Genomic DNA, 23,979 nt, shown 5'->3' with positions numbered 1-23,979 from the left:
ACTCTGATGGGAATTGATGGTGACGTTGATGAGTCTATGAGGAACGTGTTCAGCTGCCGACTCCGAGGAGGAAACTGCTTGTTGTCTGTGGCCTAAATATATAGGTTTTATTAGTAGATGTCAGGGAAGAAAACTAAACCCTGTAAGATAATAAATCTCCTCATATGTTTCCCTTATTATCTCCAGTAATTGTATTATTACACCGGATTCTTATGATGTTACATCGGATCATCTTCTTCTCATTCAGGTCTCTACAATATCGGAGCCTCTCAGTGAAGATCTTCTACAGAAGAGAATTTTCCTGATTTACCCATCAAGGATGGATATGGACAGAGACAAGATGGCGGAGAGGATGTTACACCTCACCCTAGAGATCCTCTTCCGTCTCACTGGAGAGGTGAGAGATTCTGATGATGTCACATTACATCATTCTTATCTATGGGAATAACAGATGGACAGAACTGGAGAGGTGAGGACTCTGGGAATGTCTGTAGTGAGATTTATTAATGTGTCTCTCCATTACCAGGATTTCACAGTGGTGAAGAAGACCTCTAGTGATCGCTGTCAGGACCCTGTGTCTGAGGGATGGGGAAGACCCCTGAGCCCAATTACGGGGCCTCCACCTCACCCCCTGATCCATGAGGACATCAATGACCAGAAGATCCTAGAACTCACCTACAAGATGATTGAGCTGCTGACTGGAGAGGTGACACTGCTGGGAATGCTGGGACATTATACAGTAACACTATGAAGGGATCGGGGGGATGACGGTATCATTGTATGTGTCAGGTTCCTATAAGGTGTCAGGATGTCGCTGTCTATTTCTCCATGGAGGAGTGGGAGTATTTAGAAGGACACAGAGATCTGTACAAGAACGTCATAATGGAGGTTCCCCTGCCCCTCACATCACCAGGTAATAGACAGGACTAAATACACACGGCCTATAATTATCTGTATGTAGAGAATGAATTCAGTCCCTGTATGTGTTTCCTCCAGATCTATCCAGTAAGAGGACAACACCAGAGAGATGTCCCCGTCCTCTTCTTCCACAGGTCTGTAACCAAGAAGATCCCAGTGCTCCTCAGGATCATCAGGTAGATGGAGAGAAGGTGTCAGGAGATCTCCCCTATGATGTGTAGACGGCTGTGAAGGTCTTGTGCTCAGTCTTGTTTTATCCCCCAGTATTATATGTTTTATACTTGTGTAATGAGAACGGTGGAGATGGCAGGATTAGAGCTGATCATAGATGGGACTTCTCCATCTGTCGGTGACTTTTACAATATTTGTTTCAGGGTGAAGATCTGACCCATATTAATACTACAGAGACATATGTGAGAGGTGATGAGCGGTGTAAAGAGGAGATTCCCACATATGACTACCCAGGTGAGTAGTAACCACTGAATGCAGAGAAGTCACAGATTCCTCTCAGTCACCGGCTGTGGCTGCTTTATCGGTGGTGTAGTCCGGCCGTATTACCATGATCACCATTTTGCCTCTAGACCACAACATTCTCCTCCACCCAAAACTGTTCAAATGACTTTGGGCATTGAAAGCCCTTTTCTATAGAACTTACAACCTGGTAGATCCACCTACTCCCTGGAAGTCAAATGACAGCGTACGTAGAATGTGCTGACAAGATAGAAAATCACTTGAAGAAAAATCTTATGCTGGGCCTGTAAGAGAAAGCGGAGGGTAATGGTGCTGTTGGCTTCCTAGATCCCTGAGATCTTATCGGATGAATCTTCTCTCCCTTCTGTGCTGCTGAATGTCTCATGGTCCCTACAAGACCAGGTCCAGTCTTTCTGGCCAATCTTCCCTTTTATGAGCGACACCAGTAAATGTGCAGTGAGGCCAAGTGTGAATTTCTGTCCAATAACAGCAGAGTTTCCCTTTATCCTGACTTTTCAATTTGTATTAAAACCAACTAACTTCAAGGAGGATTGTGATAATCTCCAGGACAAACATTCCACCTGTGCCATGATAGATCTCTAAGCTGTGCGTGGCTGATGGCTGTAATATACATTTATTCCTGCCTGCAGGAGATGTGTTGGCTCCAGCCCTGGTGTCATGGATTCACTCCATGTCATAAATTACATTGTTATTGATCCTAAGGAATTCAGATTACTGCACGGTCTCTCCTGAAATGGGGGCGCTAATACTTTCTCTACTTTTCTAGTCAGGACTCACAGTGACTCCAATGATCCACCATAAATCTTTATTTTTTTTTTATTTATTTTTTTTTTATATAGCGCTAACATATTCCGCAGCGCTTTACAGTTTGCACACATTATCATCACTGTCCCCAATGGGGCTCACAATCTAAATTCCCTATTAGTATGTCTTTAGAATGTGGGAGGAAACCGGAGTACCCGGAGGAAACCCACGCAAACACGGGGAAGAACATACAAACTCCTTGCAGATGTTGGGCCCTGGGATTTGAACCCAGGGCCCCAGCGCTGCAAGGCTGCAGCGCTAACCACTGAGCCACCGTGCCGCCACAATGAGGGCAACCCTGTTTTAGTGATGGAGTTCTCCCTTCATATTTACGTTGTTGTTGGGGATGTTACATAGAGTAATAAATTATGTCTTTTTTACCTGTTCATTCTGTATGATGACAGAGGTATAGTATTGAGGCGCACACAGTCTAATAGGGGAGGTGCTGGTGTAGCAGACTGATAAGTCCCAAATAAAAGAGAGTCAAGGGTTCACCGCTCATATAATTTATAATGCAGAATTTCATTTATTACTGTCCAAAAAAAGCTGCTCTTACAAATGAGCGGGTCTTACCTTTTATGTTACTTATTCTTTTGTACGTACTTACAGTTTTGTCTGTTTCGTTGTATTTACATTTCATTCTTTTCTTTTAGTGATTCAGTGAGTAAGACCCGGGAGGGGCGAAATGTCTGATGTAGCTGTTGTCCCTTTTTACAACCTTGGTTACTATGTTTATGACTACCGCTCATTTGTAAGACCAGTATTTTGGACTGTAATAAATGAAATTCTGCATTATACATCTTATGAGTGTGCACTGAACCCTTGACTCTCTATTCTGTATGATATGTTGATTGTGGCGGGATCGGCCGGCCTCACTTATGTGAGTCTGTAACTCCCTGATAGTCTTGAAAAAAATCTCTCCATTGCCGCTTCCAAATGTCTGAGATCTAAATTTAAGGTGAACCTGTCAGCAGGATTGTGCTCAGTAACCTCCAGACACTGTCAGGTCGGCGCCGTTATACTGATTACAGTGATACCTGGTGATGAAATCTGTCTTGTGGTTGTTGTTTAATCTTTATTTGTAATTAGCTGAAGACCCTGGTGCTGCCCGGGCACAGTAACTAACTGTGGTTAGTTATAGCAAATTATAATTATCCTCCATCCCATAGTCCCGTGCCCATATACCCATCATACATATCCTCCATCCCATAGTCGAGTGCCCATATACCCATCACACATCTTCCATCCCATAGTCCCGTGCCCATATACCCATCATACACATCCTTGATCCCATAGTCGAGTGCCCATATACCCATCACACATCCTCCATCCCATAGTCCCATGCCAATATACCCATCATACATATTCGCCATCCCATAGTCGAGTGCCCATATACCCATCATACATATCCTCCATCCCATAGTCCCATGCCCATATACCCATCATACATATTCTCCATCCCATAGTCCCATGCCCATATACTCATCACACATCCTCCATCGCATAGTCCCGTGCCCATATACCCATCATACACATCCTTCATCCCATAGTCGAGTGCCCATATACCCATCACACATCCTCCATCCCATAGTCCCATGCCAATATACCCATCATACATATTCGCCATCCCATAGTCGAGTGCCCATATACCCATCATACATATCCACCATCCCATAGTCCCATGCCCATATACCCATCACACATCCTCCATCCCATAGTTCCATGCCCATATACCCATCATACATATCCTCCATCCCATAGCCGAGTGCCCATATACCCATCACACATCCTCCATCCCATAGTCCCATGCCCGTATACGCATCATACATATCCTCCATCCCATAGTCGAATGCCCATATACCCATCACACATCCTCCATCCCATAGTCCCATGCCCATATACCCATCATACATATTCGCCATCCCATAGTCGAGTGCCCATATACCCATCATACATATCTGCCATCCCATAGGCCCGTGCCCATATACCCATCATACATATCCTCCATCCCATAGTCGAGTGCCCATATACCCATCACACATCCTCCATCCCATAGTCCCATGCCCATATACCCATCATACATATCCTCCATCCCATAGTCCCATGCCCATATACCCATCATACATATCCTCCATCCCATAGTCCCGTGCCCATATACCCATCATACATATTCGCCATGCCCTAGTCGAGTGCCCATATACCCATCACACATCCTTCATCTCATAGTCCCATGCCCATATACCCATCATACATATCCTCCATCCCATGCCCGTGCCCATATACCTGTCATACATATCCGCCATCTCATAGTCCCGTGCCATATATCCGTCATACATATCCTCCATCCCATAGTCCCGTGCCCATATACCCATCATACATATCCGCCATCTCAGTCCCGTGCCCATATACCCATCATACATATCTGCCATCCCATAGTCCAGTGCCCATATACCCATATTCCCAATCATACATATCCGCCATCCCATAGTCCCGCGCCCATATACCCATCACACATCCTCCATCCCATAGTCCCGTGCCCATATACCCATCACACATCCTTCATCTCATAGTCCCATGCCCATATACCCATCATACATATCCTCCATCCCATAGTCCCTTGCCCATATACCCGTCATACATATCCTCCATCCCATAGTTCAGTGCCCATATACCCATCACACATCCTCCATCCCATAGTCCCTTGCCCATATACCCGTCATACATATCCTCCATCCCATAGTCCAGTGCCCATATACCCATCACACATCCTCCATCCCATAGTCAACTATTATGACATCATAATGAGTGGCGGCGGGGCTTGCAACCTATGATGACATCAGCGTTGCCATGGCAACCATTGTGACATCATAATGAGGGGCGGGGCTTGATACGCACACACTGCTTTCCCAGTATGCAAATAGGGGCATTATGACATCATAATGAGGGGCGGGGCTTGACGCGCACACACTTTTTCCCCCAGTATGTAGATAGGGGCAAAATTGTTTGGTGAACTGGAACGCGCGGGATTAAAATTTCACCTCACAACATAGCCTAGGACGCTCTCGGGGTCCAGACGTGTGACTGTGCCAAATTTTGTGGCTGTAGCTGCGACGGTGCGGATGCCTATCCCGGACATACACACATACCACACACACACACACACTTTGAGCTTTATATATTAGATTAACAGTGAACGAGATTCTCATGCTCTGGCGAGGGGCTGTGGGCGGGGCTGTGGGCGGGGCTTTATGTGGTGCTCTGATTACATATTCCTCTGTATTGGCTTATGACAGGTCGCTGACCCCTCACTGACCTGCCCCCATTATTACATAATGCATATAATAGCATTGATATTATTGGTGATAATGCCTATAATATTGTGGCTATTGTGAGGCTTAGAGAAAAAATTACATCCAGCAAAATGTCACCAGTGGCCCCTGTCCAGTAGCCTCTATCTCTTACTTATTATACAGTGGGGAAAAAAAGTATTTAGTCAGTCAGCAATAGTGCAAGTTCCACCACTTAGGCCGGTTTCACACTAGCGCATTTTCAACGCGCGCACGGCCGGGGGTAGCTCCGCCCCCGATCCGGCTCTCTGCCCGGCGTGCCCGCCCCTTCCTTGTAGCGCCAAACTTTTCGGATTTTGGCGCGCACGGCGCACCGTCAAAAGTGCGCAGCGCAGGTCAAAGCGCAACTAGCGCACGGCCTGCGCACGATCGGCGCACCCTATGCTAAAGATAGGGTGCGCCGATCGCAGGCGCCGCTGTCCGCTAGGAGGCGGCGCTACAAGGAAGGGGCGGGCACGCCGGGCAGAGAGCCGGATCGGGGGCGGAGCTACCCCCGGCCGTGCGCGCGTTGAAAATGCGCTAGTGTGAAACCGGCCTTAAAAAGATGAGAGGCGTCTGTAATTTACATCATAGGTAGACCTCAATTATGGGAGACAAACTGAGAAAAAAAAATCCAGAAAATCACATTGTCTGTTTTTTTTCATTTTATTTGCATATTATTGTGGAAAATAAGTATTTGGTCAGAAACAAAATTTCATCTCAATACTTTGTGATATATCCTTTGTTGGCAATGACAGAGGTCAAACGTTTTCTGTAAGTCTTCACAAGGTTGCCACACACTGTTGTTGGTATGTTGGCCCATTCCTCCATGCAGATCTCCTCTAGAGCAGTGATGTTTTTGGCTTTTTGCTTGGCAACACGGACTTTCAACTCCCTCCAAAGGTTTTCTATAGGGTTGAGATCTGGAGACTGGCTAGGCCACTCCAGGACCTTGAAATGCTTCTTACGAAGCCACTCCTTCGTTGCCCTGGCGGTGTGCTTTGGATCATTGTCATGTTGAAAGACCCAGCCACGTTTCATCTTCAATGCCCTTGCTGATGGAAGGAGGTTTGCACTCAAAATCTCACGATACATGGCCCCATTCATTCTTTCATGTACCCGGATCAGTCGTCCTGGCCCCTTTGCAGAGAAACAGCCCCAAAGCATGATGTTTCCACCACCATGCTTTACAGTAGGTATGGTGTTTGATGGATGCAACTCAGTATTCTTTTTCCTCCAAACACGACAAGTTGTGTTTCTACCAAACAGTTCCAGTTTGGTTTCATCAGACCATAGGACATTCTCCCAAAACTCCTCTGGATCATCCAAATGCTCTCTAGCAAACTTCAGACGGGCCCGGACATGTACAGGCTTAAGCAGTGGGACACGTCTGGCACTGCAGGATCTGAGTCCATGGTGGCGTAGTGTGTTACTTATGGTAGGCCTTGTTACATTGGTCCCAGCTCTCTGCAGTTCATTCACTAGGTCCCCCCGCGTGGTTCTGGGATTTTTGCTCACCGTTCTTGTGATCATTCTGACCCCACGGGGTGGGATTTTGCGTGGAGCACCAGATCGAGGGAGATTATCAGTGGTCTTGTATGTCTTTCATTTTCTAATTATTGCTCCCACAGTTGATTTCTTCACTCCAAGCTGGTTGGCTATTGCAGATTCAGTCTTCCCAGCCTGGTGCAGGGCTACAATTTTGTTTCTGGTGTCCTTTGACAGCTCTTTGGTCTTCTCCATAGTGGAGTTTGGAGTCAGACTGTTTGAGGGTGTGCACAGGTGTCTTTTTATACTGATAACAAGTTTAAACAGGTGCCATTACTACAGGTAATGAGTGGAGGAAAGAGGAGACTCTTAAAGAAGAAGTTACAGGTCTGTGAGAGCCAGAAATCTTGATTGCTTGTTTCTGACCAAATACTTATTTTTCACCATAATATGCAAATAAAAGGAAAAAAAAACAGACAATGTGATTTTCTGGATTTTTTTTTCTCAGTTTGTCTCCCATAGTTGAGGTCTAACTATGATGTAAATTACAGATGCCTCTCAACTTTTTAAGTGGTGGAACTTGCACTATTGCTGACTGACTAAATACTTTTTTTCCCCACTGTAGGTGCTACTGCGCAGGCACCGCCACCACTGGTGACGTTTTGCTGGCTGTAATCTTTTTCTAACCCTCACAATAGTCATCTATAGATTATCAAAAATAAGGAAGCGAGAGCGAAACGTGCGTCGGGGCCTTGGCGTGGCGCACAGGCATCTTTGAACATGGGTAAGAGGGTTTGGTTCAATCTCATGTGAGCATTGGCTTTCATATTTTGTTACTTTTTTTCTCTCCACAATACATGTGTCTATGGTAATATAATACGGAACGATACTCTATCACTTTGGCAATATGTGGTGTGCATACGTATTCCTATATTTGCCAGTGTTTATCTGCTGAATGTACATTTGCGGTTTGATTGTCTTTCTAAATGCCTCTTTTCATGTTCATGTGTGATTAAGGGAGCTTCGCACATGTAATACTCCTCTTAGGTTACTATCACATCGTGTTGCTCTCTGTCTTAATTACCTCATGCCTGTGTGGCCGCACCATGGTTGTGTTGCTGTCCGCCTGATTTTATTAGTTTTTGTACATAAGGTGTGGAGCATTTTATATGTATATTTATATGCCCTGTTTTGGTGGATTTAAATAAAGGCTTTGTCATACTTTTTTTGATAAGCAGGGATAAGATGGAATTTATGACTTTACTTATACACACACCTTCTTTTGACTCTATTCTAGCGATCTAAGCTCCCAAAGGTTCATTATTGCTTTTCATGATTAATGGAGAGTATCTCTAATCAAGAAATATGATTGTTATATCTACCTTTGATTCTAGCTATGTTTTCATCACTATTATAATGGGGGGCAGGTCAGTGAGGGGTCAGCGACCTGTCATAAGCCAATACAGATGAATATGTAATCAGAGCACCACATAAAGCCCCGCCCACAGCCCCACCCCCAGCCCCGCCCCAGAGCACGAGAATCTCATTAACTGAAAACTACAAATACAGATTATACAACAACCACAAGACGGATTTCATCACCAGGTATCATTGTAATCAGTATACCTGACAGTGTCTGTAGGTTACTGAGCACAAGCCTGCTGACAGGTTCCCTTTAAGACATCTCAGCTCTGCACTATTATACACAGTTCTCTATAAATGTGTAATATTTCTTCATGAAACTCATCTGATAGAAAATATTGGAGCTTACGATAGTTTAAATTGTGAGGTCACCGAGCCCCATACTCTAATTACCCCAGAGAGGTTTCACCACTAGCTGCTCATTTATTACTGATGGAGACTGTGGAGTTTGATCATTTCAGTAGATGTTATTGTCTATAGTCACAGTGTTTGATTACAGTAGTGTCCAAAATCCTCTGATTTAACCTCTTCCTGCAGCCAGTTTTGTGGTCCTAATCAGACCCCATTATTAATATCTGACGTGTGTCACTTTATGTGGTGATAAATTATTCTCAGAGGATAATAGGAAACAAATGGATCTTACAAATTATTTTCCAGCTTCGCACTATACCCTACATACAATTGTACACTACTGTCTGGGCACATGGCAGTGTTCAGGAGGGAAGGAGCGCCATTTAGCTATTTGAATGCAGATCTAGCTGGAATAGTTTGCAGACACAATGTATTGGGAGCACTGTTCATGGTCACCTGGCAGCTCAAAAGATGTCCACCATGACCATGCTTGGCTCTATCTTCTCTGCTTTCCATATCCCAAGGATTGCCTTGCTCATCGCCCTATAACACCATTACATGGATCTGGACTTACACTGGGACCCCTAGGCTTGGACCATGGTGTTACCTGCTATTCTGTGGTGTTAGATGGCAAGAGGAATAGTCAGGTAGCTGGGTCAGAACCAGAAGGACAGAATACAGAATCAGAAGACACAAGAGTAGTCAGTAAACGGGCCACGGTCACAACAGGAAACAAATACACAAGCCGCAAGCTGAGCACAGAGGACTGAACCAGAGGAGACAGCGCTGTATCTGGCAGATTCCGGCCATGTGCTTTGCGCTTTAGTAGGGTGTGGTACTTTCCAATTGGCTGAAGTAGGGAGCAGATTACTCCAGCTGGACAGCAGGAACAGATCCCAGATGAGATTGGACACACCATATGCAGAATCCCTAATATAACTAAATGCCAGAAAACCAGAATAGTCGAAATCCTCATAAAGTGATTCCATTTTATAAATTAATTCACTGAGGGTTATAATCCTTAGGAGGAGTGAATATTTTGACTCCACCACCACTTTCAGGAAATTAACACGCAGTGGATGTTGGAGAGTGAAAATTACACATTTGCCATTTTCTTACCCAGCACATAGTGCCCAGATTGTGCTCCAGGAGACACACACCAAAAATTAAGTGGATTCTTCTCACTATAATATTGCTAAATACAGGGATCCTAAATGTTGTTTGCGCACACTGCAAGACTCCGAAGTGAGAGCGGATTTTGCTGGATCGGTTTATGGAAACCTTGTTGCTTTTCAACAGCCTTTGAGCCACTAATAGTGCGGGAACCTCTGTTTCTCCATTGACAGATGATGGCCCTGAGTGGGGACTTGTTTTTTGTGAGATAAGAATTGGTATTATTTTCGCCTACATAACATTGATTGGTTTCTTTTTATTCAATATTTGGGAGGCAGAATGAACAGACAGTTGAACACCGCACACTACTGGTTCATCCAACAAGGTTTTCTTTTAGACTGTGAACTGTCATTGTCTTGGTAAATAAAGATTTTTACATAGCTTGCCATTTTTATCTACAGTTTAAGTAGAAACATTCAAAAATATAAAACTCAAGGATATTTTATTAAAATAATTGTTTTTTATCTTAGCAGAGGACTGTATCAGGAGATCAGAGGGACAGATGACATCTTTAACTTTTAAATCTGATGATCTTGAGATCCTACAAGATACAACTGAAGTGAATGCCATTACTCCAGATATATCATCATCCATTCACAGCAAAGATCTGTCATCTGATCCTATGAAACAGGTCCCATCTTCTGATTCATTACCGACTACTAAGGAAAATCAAAGTCACAAAAGAGGCAATAAAAAACAAACTGCTCCTAAAGCAAAGAAGTCATTTTCAAGTTCAGAATGTGGGAAATATTTTACACGGAAATCATATTTTGTTAACCACCAGAGAATTCACACAGGGGAGAAGCGTTTTTCATGTTCAGAATGTGGGAAATGTTTTAATCTTAACTCAAAATTGGTTAGGCACCAGAGGAGTCACACTGGGGAGAAGCCTTTTTCCTGTTCAGAATGTGAGAAATGTTTTAATCAGAAATCAGACCTTGTTATACACCAGAGAATTCACACAGGGGAGAAGCCTTTTTCTTGTTCAGAATGTGGGAAATGTTTTAATATTAACAAACATTTGATAAGGCACCGGAGAATTCACACAGGGGAGAAGCCTTTTTCCTGTTCAGAATGTGGGAAATGTTTTAAACAAAAATCATATTTTGTTACTCACCAGAGAACTCACACCGGGGAGAAGCCTTTTTCCTGTTCAGAATGTGGGAAATATTTTAAACAAAAATCCTGTTTTGTTACTCACCAGAGAATTCACACAGGGGAGAAGCCTTTTTCCTGTTCAGAATGTGGGAAATGTTTTAAACAAAAATCACATTTTGTTACTCACCAGAGAACTCACACAGGGGAGAAGCCTTTTTCCTGTTCAGAATGTGGGAAATGTTTCAGCAAAAAATCAAATTGTGTTATGCACCAGAGAACTCACACAGGGGAGAAACCTTTTTCTTGTTCAGAATGTGGGAAATGTTTTAATCTTAACTCAAATTTGGTTAGGCACGAGAGATCTCACACAGGGGAGAAGCCTTTTTCCTGTTCAGAATGTGGGAAATGTTTTAATCTTAACTCAAGTTTGGTTAGGCATCAGAGAACTCACACAGGGAAGAAACCTTTTTCCTGTTCTGAATGTGGGAAATGTTTTAACCTTAACTCAAATTTGGTTAGGCACCAGAGAACCCACACAGAGAAGAAGCCTTTTTCCTGTTCAGAATGTGGGAAATAGGGAAAGAGCATCTTGTTAGACATCAGAGCAGTCACACAGAGGAGAAGCCTTTTTCATTTTCTTAATGTGGGAAATATTTTACTTGGAAATCATCTGTTAATAAACATTAGAGACTTCACATAGGGGAGAAGCCTTTTTTTGCTCAGAATGTTGGAATCATTTTAACCAAAATTGGATCTTCTTAAAGGGGTTGTCTCTTGTCATTCCTCATGTTTGCTGACAAAAGGATAAAGCTGAAGTTTATTACTTCCAAATGTAAATCTATACCCATAATTCACCCTCTGAAGGTTAGTCAGAAGGTGACTAATAGAAAAAACATATACCCCACAGTTCAGTATATAGGGTGAGGTGACGTATACACACTCACTCTCCAAGCCTCTAATTTCTACGGGTTTCATCATCCTCACCAATGATGGCTCATCAGGAGACCATTTAATATTGACTTATATTCAAGCGAGACTAGACAAAAAACTAAAATCATGTATCATGTTATCCGAAACAGTCAGAAAACTAGCCACATATTGGCAGATCCCAGACCTCAGACTATATACTGTGTAAGTTTATAAGCCCCTCCAGTGTCAGGAATAGATAGTATGTGAAAATACAGTTTTATTCTTGTGATTTTTCTCCTATAGGGACCGACCTAGTTTGGTATTGTAACAGCTGTTAATTAGTAATGCAGACAAATTGGAAATTATCTCTGAAGGTTAAGTGTTCCCTGAGCAGTATATACTGTATTTTCACATACTATCTATGTGATAGATACCTGGCCGACCTCTTCGTGAGGTCTAAGGTCCATTACCATTCTATAGGCCTGCTCAAATTTTACCAAAAAAGAGAATGGATCATCGGAAATATTTGTTTGTAAATTCCCTAAAATATCAACTGTAGGCATGTCTTTGGGTCGCCCTCGCACACCCAGGGCAGCGGTGTACTCGGTACCGGGCCGGTGTCAGGTGGGAATGTGTCACAGCAGCGGTGACCCGGTCCGTGGCCCTGGGCGCCCAATATCAATGGCGGTGATGTAGTTAATGGTAGAATAGTTCGTGACGCCACCCGTGGTGTTTGGCAAGTAAGGTGTTGAGCCAACGCTGCATACAGATCCGCTGGGACTGATGGTGTGGTGCAGCAGAGATGGTATAGCTCCCCACAGGTGGAGCTGTAGTCCCAGGGCAGTGTAGGTGCAATGGATGAGGAGAGGCACAGAATGGTATAGATGTTGTTACTCAGGTGTAGCGGTGCTGGAATAACTGGAGGACACCAGAGTATGCGGTTCCAAAGCTTTACTCACTGTTTGTAGTTCACACAACTGCCTGCCTCCGTACTGTGTTCTCCAGGTCAGGGCTCCAGCCAACCTCCAGGCAGGATAGGATTCTCCCTTCCACACTCCGCCAATATGTACCTTCACTGAACGACTCCTCCAATGCGCTTTTAGGTGCGAAGCACTTCAGTACTTAGTTACCCTGGAATACCTCTCTCTAGGTGTTCCTAGTCTTTACTTGTATGACATACAGCTGTAGCCTGCTTCGGGGACTCCTCACTGCGGCCCGGCTCTCTGTTGTGTCCCAAGTCTATGATGTGAGCAAGGCGTTAGCGGCTCACTACTCCTCCGGTGTCTGTTGCCGGACATAAAGTTCCAATCCACCTCGGGGACCGGGCCCCGGCCTTTGCGCTCTCTGGACTGGAAGGGTTCTCTGTCTTTCTTCAACCAGCTTCCCACCGTCCTTCTATTCTCCTTCGTTCCGATCTGTTCTATCTCTCTTATGGAAGGTTAGGTTATCAATCTTATCAGTCTCTTTCTCTGGTCTTTCTCGTGCCAGCAGCCCAGATCACTGGGACCTGCTGCAGCACGTCCCTCAGACACCCATCTTCTCTCTTCTCCTCTAACCAACTGCTCACTAACCCTCACTCTTCCCACTCTTTTGTATCATCTCACTCCACCCGCCTCCCAGCACATCTCGTGTTACGAAGCAGGGTTCCACGAGGGGTGCTCTGCTAACCCCCAGCCTGAAGCTGTTAGGTGGCCCCACTGAACTATCCTGTGTGTGGAATGCAGGTGTGGAGTGTGGTCAGGAGCTCCCACATTACCTGGATGGTGGGGCACTACACCTTAGGAGAAGGTGCAGTACCTCTGTGGCGACTGAAGCCTCACGGGAGCCACATACCCCCCCAGGTAAGCACAGCATGTCCGCGGGCTGCAAGACAACAAAAGGTACAATACAGGAACACACAAAAAATTTTAAATGCTGTTTAACAATACTTATCTAATCTTCCTAATGTAGGAGGCACATTTCTTAAACGTTACAAACAGGCTAACTTCCTATCTTAGTATCAAAAATTTACTTAAGTGCAATTCTTAATTCAAAGTGCTATACTCAACACATTTTCTTTATTACATTTGCTATCAATTATTCTCTTTTTCTCTTTCTCTACTGGACGCAAGACACTGACCATCTACGCTTGGCCTGTCACCTGTCACTTTCAATTCTTCAGTCTTTATTCAATTCTCACAGTCTATCTCAAAACCTTTCTAACTCTATAAAAGACATTTACTTTTCATAAGACACAACATTATCAAATACGTTATCATAAAACATTCAAAATTCTTGCAAAGTGCTGAACACTGCTCCCAGCCGGGATTTCTTGCAGTGTCCCTTGACGTAGACATCGTTTTTCGAAAAGTGTCCATTCAAAAACATCATCTTCGCAAAGAGTCTTTATATGTAAAACCAAGAGAGAGCACCCAAAGGGGTGCAAACTACAAGAAAGTTTTGGATCACACAGTGTTCATGATCTCCACAGTTCCATTTGTAGAAAAACACTGCCAATCAAAAGCAGGCAACAAAAGTGCTGCCGTAAAAACATGATAGCAAACAAGGCACAACTGGTGCAAAGAAAACCCTCCTGGGTAAAGAGATTTGGTAAATTATTTTAACGGCTACCAGATACCAAGTAGTCATTAGCAATCCGCAGGTACTCCTCTTCCCACGGTGTCAAGCCAGAGATCTTTGGTTTGGGTCGCCGAACTGGAGGTGATGCAATAGAAACCTTGTTCTTGGAAACAGGTACCTGAGCAGTCTGTGGGGTACCGGTGGATGGAGCATTGATTGGTCTTGATGGCAGGTACCTCTCAATGAACTCTGCAGGGATACATTGTACATTCAGGGCGTACCATCCCCTGAATCCCTCATGCAGGGTAAAGGTCACATATTCCCCAGGCTGCAGGTCTCCATCTGGATGCCCTCTCCTCAGATGAGGCTCCACATCCCGCCGGTTAAAGAACAGATCACCAATGCGCTTGGGGTCCGCGATGAATCCAAAACCCCTCAACTTATTCACATTCAGCACCTGCCCCCAAGCACCTGCCCCTAACCAGCTGCATCCTGGGAACCGTAATGCCCAGCACGGGTCCTCTCTTTTCTCTTCAGATCCGGGCCCATTACAGCCAATCTCCTCTGCTCCCTCTCCCGGTACTCATCTGCCAGCTTTTTAATGGTGGCTCGACCATAGGCCTCATTCTGCTCCGCCCGGGACCTGCTTTGGCCTACTGGGGCCTGCGGTGCCACTGTTGGGGGTTCCGGTATCTCCTCCCGGGGACTGGCTTCCCGGTCCCAGACCAGGTCTAACACAACCTGGCCGGCCGTTGCAACGGTGGGGCAACCCCGGGTCTTCTCAGGGGAAGGGACATCGGACATACCTGAGGTCTCCCGGCGGTGCGGCCTCGGCTCCGGTGCAGTTGATGAAGGAGCAGTTGCGGGTTCTGGATCCGCAGGGGTCTCTGGGGACCGGTGCAGCCGCGCCAGGTCCAGGCGGGAGCTCTGCTTCCACTCCCGGCTCCTCCGGTAACTTCTCCGGGCCGGTGGTGCTCAACTGCACGGTCAAAGTAGATGTGTAGGTCAGCGCCGCCCGGGGACAGTCCAGTGCGGTAGCCACGGGTACCGATGGAGAGGGTGGTACCGCTGGTGTAGGCCCCACCGGGGCGCGCTCTCAGCTTCTCCAGCGCTTCTCTTCGTAGCTGCAGACGGGTAGTCATTTCAGCGATTTCATCTTCTAATTGCTGGCGGTTCATTCAGGAGTTCGGGTTGGAGCCGTCAGCCATGGCACCAGGGGTTTGCACTTGCCAGCGCTCCACAGGCCTCCTTCCCTCACTCTCCAAAATGGCGTTCTGGTGTTCTTCTCCTTGCTCCGCCCTTCTGCTCGCCACTGGCTTCCTCTGCCCCTCCTTCCGGGGGCGGCGTCTTCTTCCAGCGCCTCCATACCAAGCCAGTATACGAACCCCTTGAGGGTGGGCCATGCATCTGTCACATAGTAATTCAGGCAGGGACGGCCCAATACTCTTCGCGGTCTTTTCTTAGGACCTCCCATCTCTTCACGCCCTTCTCCGCGCCAGCGGCCATTTCTAATGTCCATTTTACAGTCTATTAAATTTGGTCTTCTGCACATTTTCAAAAGTTGTAAATCCAAGGCACACAGAACCCGATGGCATCGGGTCTCGTCATCCTGTTCGTGACACCAAAATTGGGTCGCCCTCGCACACCCAGGGCAGCGGGGTACTCGGTACCGGGTCAGTGTCAGGCGGGAATGTGTCACAGCAGCGGTGACCCGGTCCGTGGCCCTGGGCGCCCAATATCAATGGCGGTGATGTAGTTAATGGTAGAATAGTTCGTGACGCCACCCATGGTGTTTGGCAAGTAAGGTGTTGAGCCAACGCTGCATGCAGATCCGCTGGGACTGATGGTGTGGTGCAGCAGAGATGGTATAGCTCTCCACAGGTGGAGCTGTAGTCCCAGGGCAGTGTAGGTGCAATGGATGAGGAGAGGCGCAGAATGGTATAGATGTTGTTACTCAGGTGTAGCGGTGCTGGAATAACTGGAGGACACCAGAGTATGCAGTTCCAAAGCTTTACTCACTGTTTGTAGTTCACACAACTGCCTGCCTCCATACTGTGTTCTCCAGGTCAGGGCTCCAGCCAACCTCCAGGCAGGATAGGATTCTCCCTTCCACACTCCGCCAATATGTACCTTCACTGAACGACTCCTCCAATGCGCCTTTAGGTGCGAAGCACTCCAGTACTTAGTTACCCTGGAATGCCTCTCTCTAGGTGTTCCTAGTCTTTACTTGTATGACATACAGCTGTAGCCTGCTTCGGGGACTCCTCACTGCATCCCAGCTCTCTATTCAGTTGCTGTTGTGTCCCAAGTCTATGATGGGAGCAAGGCGTTAGCGGCTCACTACTCCTCCTGTGTCTGTTGCCGGACATAAAGATCCAATCAACCTCGGGGACCGGGCCCCGGCCTTTGCGCTCTCTGGACTGGAAGGGTTCTCTGTCTTTCTTCAACCAGCTTCCCACTGTCCTTCTATTCTCCTTCGTTCCGATCTGTTCTATCTCTCTTATGGAAGGTTAGGTTATCAATCTTATCAGTCTCTTTCTCTGGTCTTTCTCGTGCCAGCAGCACAGATCACTGGGACCTGCTGCAGCACGTCCCTGAGATACCCATCTTCTCTCCTCTAACCAACTGTTCACTAACTCACTCCTCCCACTCTTTTGTATCATCTCACTCCACCCGCCTTCCAGTACATCTCGTGTTACGAAGCAGGGTTCCACAAGGGGTGTTCTGCTAACCCCCAGCCTGAAGCTGTTAGGTGGCCCCACTGAACTATCCTGTGTGTGGAATGCAGGTGTGGAGTGTGGTTGTGGAATGCAGGTGTGGAGTGTGGTCAGGAGCTCCCACCTTACCTGGATGATGGGGCACTACACCTTAGGAGAAGGTGCAGTACCTCTGTGGCGACTGAAGCCTCACGGGCGCCACATCTCCGGTTGTAAACAATACCAATTGTCTAAGTCTGTCTTCTTTTGTACTATGTGTCATTTCATGATCATCATTTAATCTGGGTGCAGTCGGTAATCTTTTTCCCATATGTGAAGGTAGCCATACTTTGAATATCTTATTTTTTTGTTCATCATTAAGATTGATTTTTTCTGTGTTTGATTCAAAAATGTCCGCATTATAAAAGGCGTCCATCTTATCGTTGTAATTTGGAATGTCTTTTACAATTTTCATTAACTGATCGTGTATTTTCAGATTAATGCGTGCTGCTCTGTCATGTAATTTTTTCCGTTGTATGTCATCTGCCTGTAAATCCTCTACTGTGACATCTGGATCTTGTGTGTTTGGTACAAATGATGAGGCAGCAGCACTGTCCTCCTGTTTACCTGTTGATCTTGTGTTAGCAGAAACCTTTTTTATATCTTGTCGCAATTTGGACAATAACTCTGTCCGAGTATCAATCTGATCTTCCAATTGTTCAATATGTTCTGACAATATCAAACAATTTGAACAATCGAAGTAATCTCCGCCAGACTCCTGTGTGTCACCTGGTGTGTCAGTGTGATTAATTTCCTGTGTGACAGTATAAGTTTTATGTTTCAGTTTTCTTAAAGACTAAATTATTGTACACTCGGACCATGTGCATGACATTTTGAAGCTTTCTTTGTAACTTTTTACTGAGAAAAACCTCTTATCAATTTTAACATTTTCTGCTTCACATTGATTATACAAACTAGACCATAATTGTGCATCTGTATGACTATGAACATACTTAAACTCTATGTTACTTTTCTTAGAATAATTATGTATAAAATCCATTTTCTCACCTATGGAGCGTCTTTTCCTCTCCTGGGTTGATCCTTTGTCTCCTGGGTTGATCCTGGATGGTCCTTTGTCTTTACTGAAATCCTTAGACCTCCATCTGGATGGGACGCATGCAGCTCTTTATGGTTGGAGATCCTTACACGTAGTCTGTAGATTCAGTCTGATCTTTGTGACGTGAAATGGTGGAATTCCTGAGGAGGCTTTGTACAACAGGTGTGTTTTCGTGTACAAATAATGATGGAATGCCAGCCTAAATTAGCACAAAAGGTCAACCTGGCCTGAGCTCGCCAAAATGAAGAAAAATATCTCTTTCTTGCTTTTCAAGTAAGAGCACGGTGAGGATAAAAAGGAAAAGCGATGTTGAATTGTGGATAAAATAAATCTTGTTTAATTGTTCATTCAACAAGTGATTACAAAAATGAGGAAAAGTGAGTACATGACGTAATAAATATTGAAGGAAAAAACAAGCATTCAACTGTTCTTACATATGGCCTTGAGTTGAGCAGCTGTGGTCCGTGTGTTCGAGAGTCTCCAGCTTATGGGAGATCTCCTGAACAAGAGTTAGGCTGGCTTTTATACTATTTTGACCCATAGACTTGCATTAGTGTCTGTCCTATAACCACATATGGTGATTTGCCGCTATATTCGTAGCCTTTTCCATATTAGAAGAACTTTAGTTATTTTAACACTTTGCATATAGTTATTACCTTAGCCTAAGAAACTTAAACCTATGGAGAACCATTCATTATAAATAGTCACATACTGACAGTTCTGACAAGTGACCTATAGGTTTGACAAGCAGGGAACAGATGTATCAGCCAAAATCCTCAGAATAGCTCTCTCATCCACTGACCAGAGTTTCTGCTAGCTAGTTAGACTCTGCATATGTGAATTAATCTGTATTTTTTATTATAGAAATACTGATATGTTACAACATAGCATTGATTGGTTTCTTTTAATTCAATATTTGGGAGGTAGAATGAACAAACAGTTGAACACCGCACACTACTGGTTCATCCAACAAGGTTTTCTATTAGACTGTGAACTGTCATTGTCTTGGTAAATAATTAGTTTTTTACATAGCTTGCCATTTTTATGGACAGTTTAAGTAGAAATGTTCAAAAATATAAAACTCAAAGATATTTTATTAAAAAATAATTGTTTTTATTATCTTAGCAGATGACTGTAACAGGAGATCACAGGGACAGCTGATATCTTCAATTTTTAAATCTGATGATCTTGAGATCCTACAAGATACAACTGAAGTGATTGCCATTACTCCAGATATATCATCCATTCACAGCAAAGATCTGTCATCTAATCCTATGAATCAGGTCCCATCTTCTGATTCATTACCGACTACTAAGTAAAATCAAAGTCACAAAAGAGGCAATAAAAAAACAAACTGCTCCTAAAGCAAAGAAGTCATTCTCATGTTCAGAATGTGGCAAGTATTTTACATGGAAATCACATTTTGTTTATCACCAAAGAACTCTCACAGGGGAGAAGCCTTTTTCATGTTCAGAATGTGGGAAATGCTTTTAAAAAAAATCAGATAGTGTTAGGCACCATAGAACTCACACAGGAGAGAAGCCTTTTTCATGTTTAGAATGTGGGAAATGTTTTACACAGAAATCAAATTTTGTTACCCACCAGAGAATTCACACAGGGGACAAGCCTTTTTCATGTTCAGAATGTGGGAAATATTTTAACAATAAATCAGTTTGTGTTAAGCACCAGAGAACTCACACATGGGAGAAACCTTTTTCCTGTTCAGAATGTGGGAAATGTTTTATCAATAAATCAGAATGTGTTAGTCACCAGAGAATCCACACAGGGGAGAAGCCTTTTTCCTGTTCAGAATGTGGAAAATGTTTTGCACATATGGGTCGCCCTCCCAGGGCTGTGGGGTACTCGGTACCGGGCCGGTATCAGGGGGACGTGTCACAGCAGCGGTGACCCAGACCGTGGACCTGGGCGCCCAAGCAATGGCGGAAGATGTTGTGAATGGTGGAATGTAGTTAGATGAATAGTTCGTGACGCCACCTGTGGTGTTCGGCAAGGGAGGTGTTAAGCCGATGCTGCAGACAGATCCTCTGAGACAGATGGTGTGGTGCAGCAGTGATGGTATAGTCCTCCACAGGCAGGGCTGTTGTCCCAGGGCAGTGTAGATGTGGAGACACTTAGATGGTGTAGTGTTTGGCGCAGGGGATGTAGCAGTGCCAGGCGGACGGACGCAGGAAGGAATGGAGGACACCAGGGCATGTAGTTCCAAAGCTTTACTCACAGTCTGTAGTGCCCGCTTCTGTGCTGTGTCCTCCGGGTCAGGGACTCAGTCAACCTCCAGGCAAGATGGAAAGCTCCCTTCCACACTCTGCCAACTTATGTGCCTTTTCTGAACGTCTCCTCTATAGCGCCTTTAAGTGTGAAGATCTCCTTGTACTGAGTTACACTGGAGTTCCTCCTGACAGATGTTCCCAAGAACTCTACTTGTACGGCAGACAGCTGTAGCCTGCTTTGGGGACTCTCTACTCCTGAGTCCCGGCTCTCTATCCGTGTTGCTGTTGTGCCCCCAAGTCTTAGATGGGAGTGCATTTACAGCCCACTACTCCACCGGTGTCTGCTGCAGAACCATTAGCATTCATACAACCTCGGGGACCGGGCCCCGGCCTTGCGCTTAGAACGTCTAGGCAGGGTCCTTCCTCTAACCCACGTCTTCTGTGTTCCCTTTTAATCCTACGTTCCGTACTTGTCTTTCCCTTCTATGGAAGCTCAGGCTTCGGTTCAATGTCCGGTTCAATGTCCTTCTTCTTTCCTTTCCTTTCCCGTGCCAGCTGGCTCAGGTCACTGAGGCAGCTGCAGCACTCCTTCCTCCATCCCTTCTTCCAGGGATCCCCACTCCTCTACGAGTGGCCTCTCAACCTCCTGTCAGACTGAACCCCGACTGAACCTCAATCCTGGAACTGTTCCGTTCTTTTATATCTAGTCTAAATTCCACCCACCTCCCAGCACATCTAGTGTTCCAAGCAGGGAACCACCAAAGGTGCTCTGCTACTCTCTAAGCAAAGAGCCGCAATGTGGTTATGCTGAACTACTCTATTGTGTGGGATGTGAGTGTGGAGCGTGGTCAGGAGCTCCCAACTTACCAGGATGGTGGGGCACCACAGCTTAGGAGAACGTGCAGTACCTCTGTGGCGACTGAGCCTCAGGGGCACCACACATAAATCACAGTTTGTTATCCACCAAAGAACCCACACAGGAGAGAAGCCTTTTTCATGTTCAGAATGTGGGAAATGTTTTAACAATAAATCAGTTTGTGTTAAGCACCAGAGAATCCACACAGGGGAGAAATCTTTTTCCTGCTCATAATGTGGGAAATGTTTTAACAATAAATCAGATTGTGTTAAGCACCAGAGAATCCACACAGGGGAGAAACCTTTTTCCTGTTCAGAATGTGGGAAATGTTTTAACAATAAATCAGATTGTGTTAAGCACCAGAGAAACCACACAGGAGAGAAGCCTTTTTCATGTTTAGAATGTGGGAAATGTTTTAGAAGGAAATCAAATTGTGTTCAACACCAGAGAACTCACACAGGGGAGAAGCCTTTTTCCTGTTAATGTGGGAAATATTTTAACCAGAAAGCGCTTCTTGATCTCCATCAGAGCTGTCACACACTTTTTCATTTTCTTAAAGTGGGACATTTTTTACTTGGAAATCAACTGTTAATAAACATCAGAGATGTCACATAGGGGAGAAGCCTTTTATATGTTCATAATGTTGGAATAGTTTTAACCAAAATTGAACCTTCTTAAATGGGTTGTCTCTTGTCATTCCTCATGTTTGCTGACGAAAGGATAAAACTAAACCTTATTAATTGCAAATGTAAATCTATACCCATAATTCACCCCCTGAAGGTTAGTCAACAAGTGACTAATAGACAATGCATTGAAGCTGATGTTCCTCTCTTCTCTTCTTCACACAGGTATTTCATTCCATCATCCATGTATGCTGTCTGACAAGTGTGAACTGCATCATATAGTGCCAGATATATTTTTATGGTATTTCATTCCATCATCCATGTATGCTGTCTGACAAGTGTGAACTGCATCATATAGTGCCAGATATATTTTTATGGTATTTCATTCCATCATCCATGTATGCTGTCTGACAAGTGTGAACTGCATCATATAGTGCCAGATATATTTTTATGGTATTTCATTCCATCATCCATGTATGCTGTCTGACAAGTGTGAACTGCATCATATAGTGCCAGATATATTTTTATGGTATTTCATTCCATCACTCCTGTGGTATTTCATTCCATCATCCATGTATGCTGTCTGACAAGTGTGAACTGCATCATATAGTGCCAGATATATTTTTATGGTATTTCATTCCATCATCCATGTATGCTGTCTGACAAGTGTGAACTGCATCATATAGTGCCAGATATATTTTTATGGTATTTCATTCCATCACTCCTGTGGTGGGTCTTTATTTTTTATCTATTTGGTTTCTGCTTTGAAGTGTAGAAAGGTGTTTTTTTTTTCTCCCTTTCTCAGTTTGATGGCCTTGTCCAGCGTTAGTTATTTACCCTGCATAGTAATGCCTGCTCTGGCCTTGTGCTAATTGGTTAATTACTGATTGTGGCCTTTTGGTGGCTCAAGCTAGCAGACATTTCATTTCATATATATTTAGCTCTGGCTGGGATAGCACGCGTGCGGGCTTACGCGTGCAACAGATTAAGTGCAACAGGATAAAGTGTTTTGCAGTTAGACAATGCAGTTGGGCAGGAGACAGGTAAGGTGCATAAGTTTTTCATGCATGCTTGCTTCTTGGTCAGTCGTACTAAATATGCATTGATCATATTAACCTGCTGCTTATTTGTCTTCACTTCTGCTTTTTAACAACTCGCCTGCCCTTTTACACATTCTGTGCACTCTCTGCATATCCACCCCTCCCTTTTCCCCTCTCCCATGTTTAACTCTGAGGCTCTATTGACATTTCTTACCCACACCAAACCATCCAAAGCCTCCATGCAGCACTCAAAACGTTCATACAAATCATCCCACCACCTGCTTTTTCTGTTTTTTCTCCTTTTAATAGTTGCAGGTGACATCTCCCCCAACCCTGGGCCTCCCTCCACCAGCATACATTACTCTCCTCCAGCTGCATATAGAAACCCTGCTAATCTTATTAACATTCAGTGCATGCCTTCTCCTCTCACTTTCCAAAGTGCTCTCTGGAATGCACGGTCTGTGTGTAACAAACTGACTTACATTCACGATCTTTTTCTCTCTAATTCCCTTAACCTTCTGGCTATTACAGAAACCTGGATCCAGCATTCAGACACCACCGCTGCTGCCTCTCTCTCGTTTGGTGGGCTGAAATTTTCACATACCCCCAGACCTGAGAACAGACAGGGTGGAGGTGTTGGTTTGCTGCTTTCATCACAATGTGCTTTCCAGGTCATCCCCCCGGTTCCATCACTTACATTTCCTTCCTTTGAAGTCCACGCCGTCAGACTCTTTAAGCCCTTCTCCTTACGAGTGGCGGTCGTTTATCGCCCTCCAGGCTCCTCCCGCCAGTTTCTAGACCACTTCACCACCTGGCTTACTCACTTTCTGTCCTGTGACATCCCCACCCTCATCATGGGAGACTTTAACATCCCCATCA

At 44.8% G+C, this 23,979-nt stretch overlaps 3 pseudogenes; 2 read left to right on the top strand and 1 right to left on the bottom strand.

The window, feature by feature from the left end:
- The window catches only part of LOC141076813 (uncharacterized), a 99,793-nt pseudogene that overhangs the window by 38,574 nt on the left and 37,240 nt on the right, over positions 1 to 23,979 (bottom strand).
- LOC141076828 (uncharacterized) lies at positions 10,314 to 20,122 on the top strand (annotated as a pseudogene).
- Positions 19,635 to 22,116, top strand: LOC141076829 (uncharacterized; annotated as a pseudogene).

Source organism: Dendrobates tinctorius, unplaced genomic scaffold (genome assembly GCF_039654945.1).
Source record: "Dendrobates tinctorius isolate UK_male_01 unplaced genomic scaffold, ASM3965494v1 ptg000430l, whole genome shotgun sequence".
NCBI lineage: Eukaryota > Metazoa > Chordata > Amphibia > Anura > Dendrobatidae > Dendrobates > Dendrobates tinctorius.
Note: the sequence above shows the minus strand (reverse complement) of the source record. Positions and strands in the feature narration are given on the sequence as shown.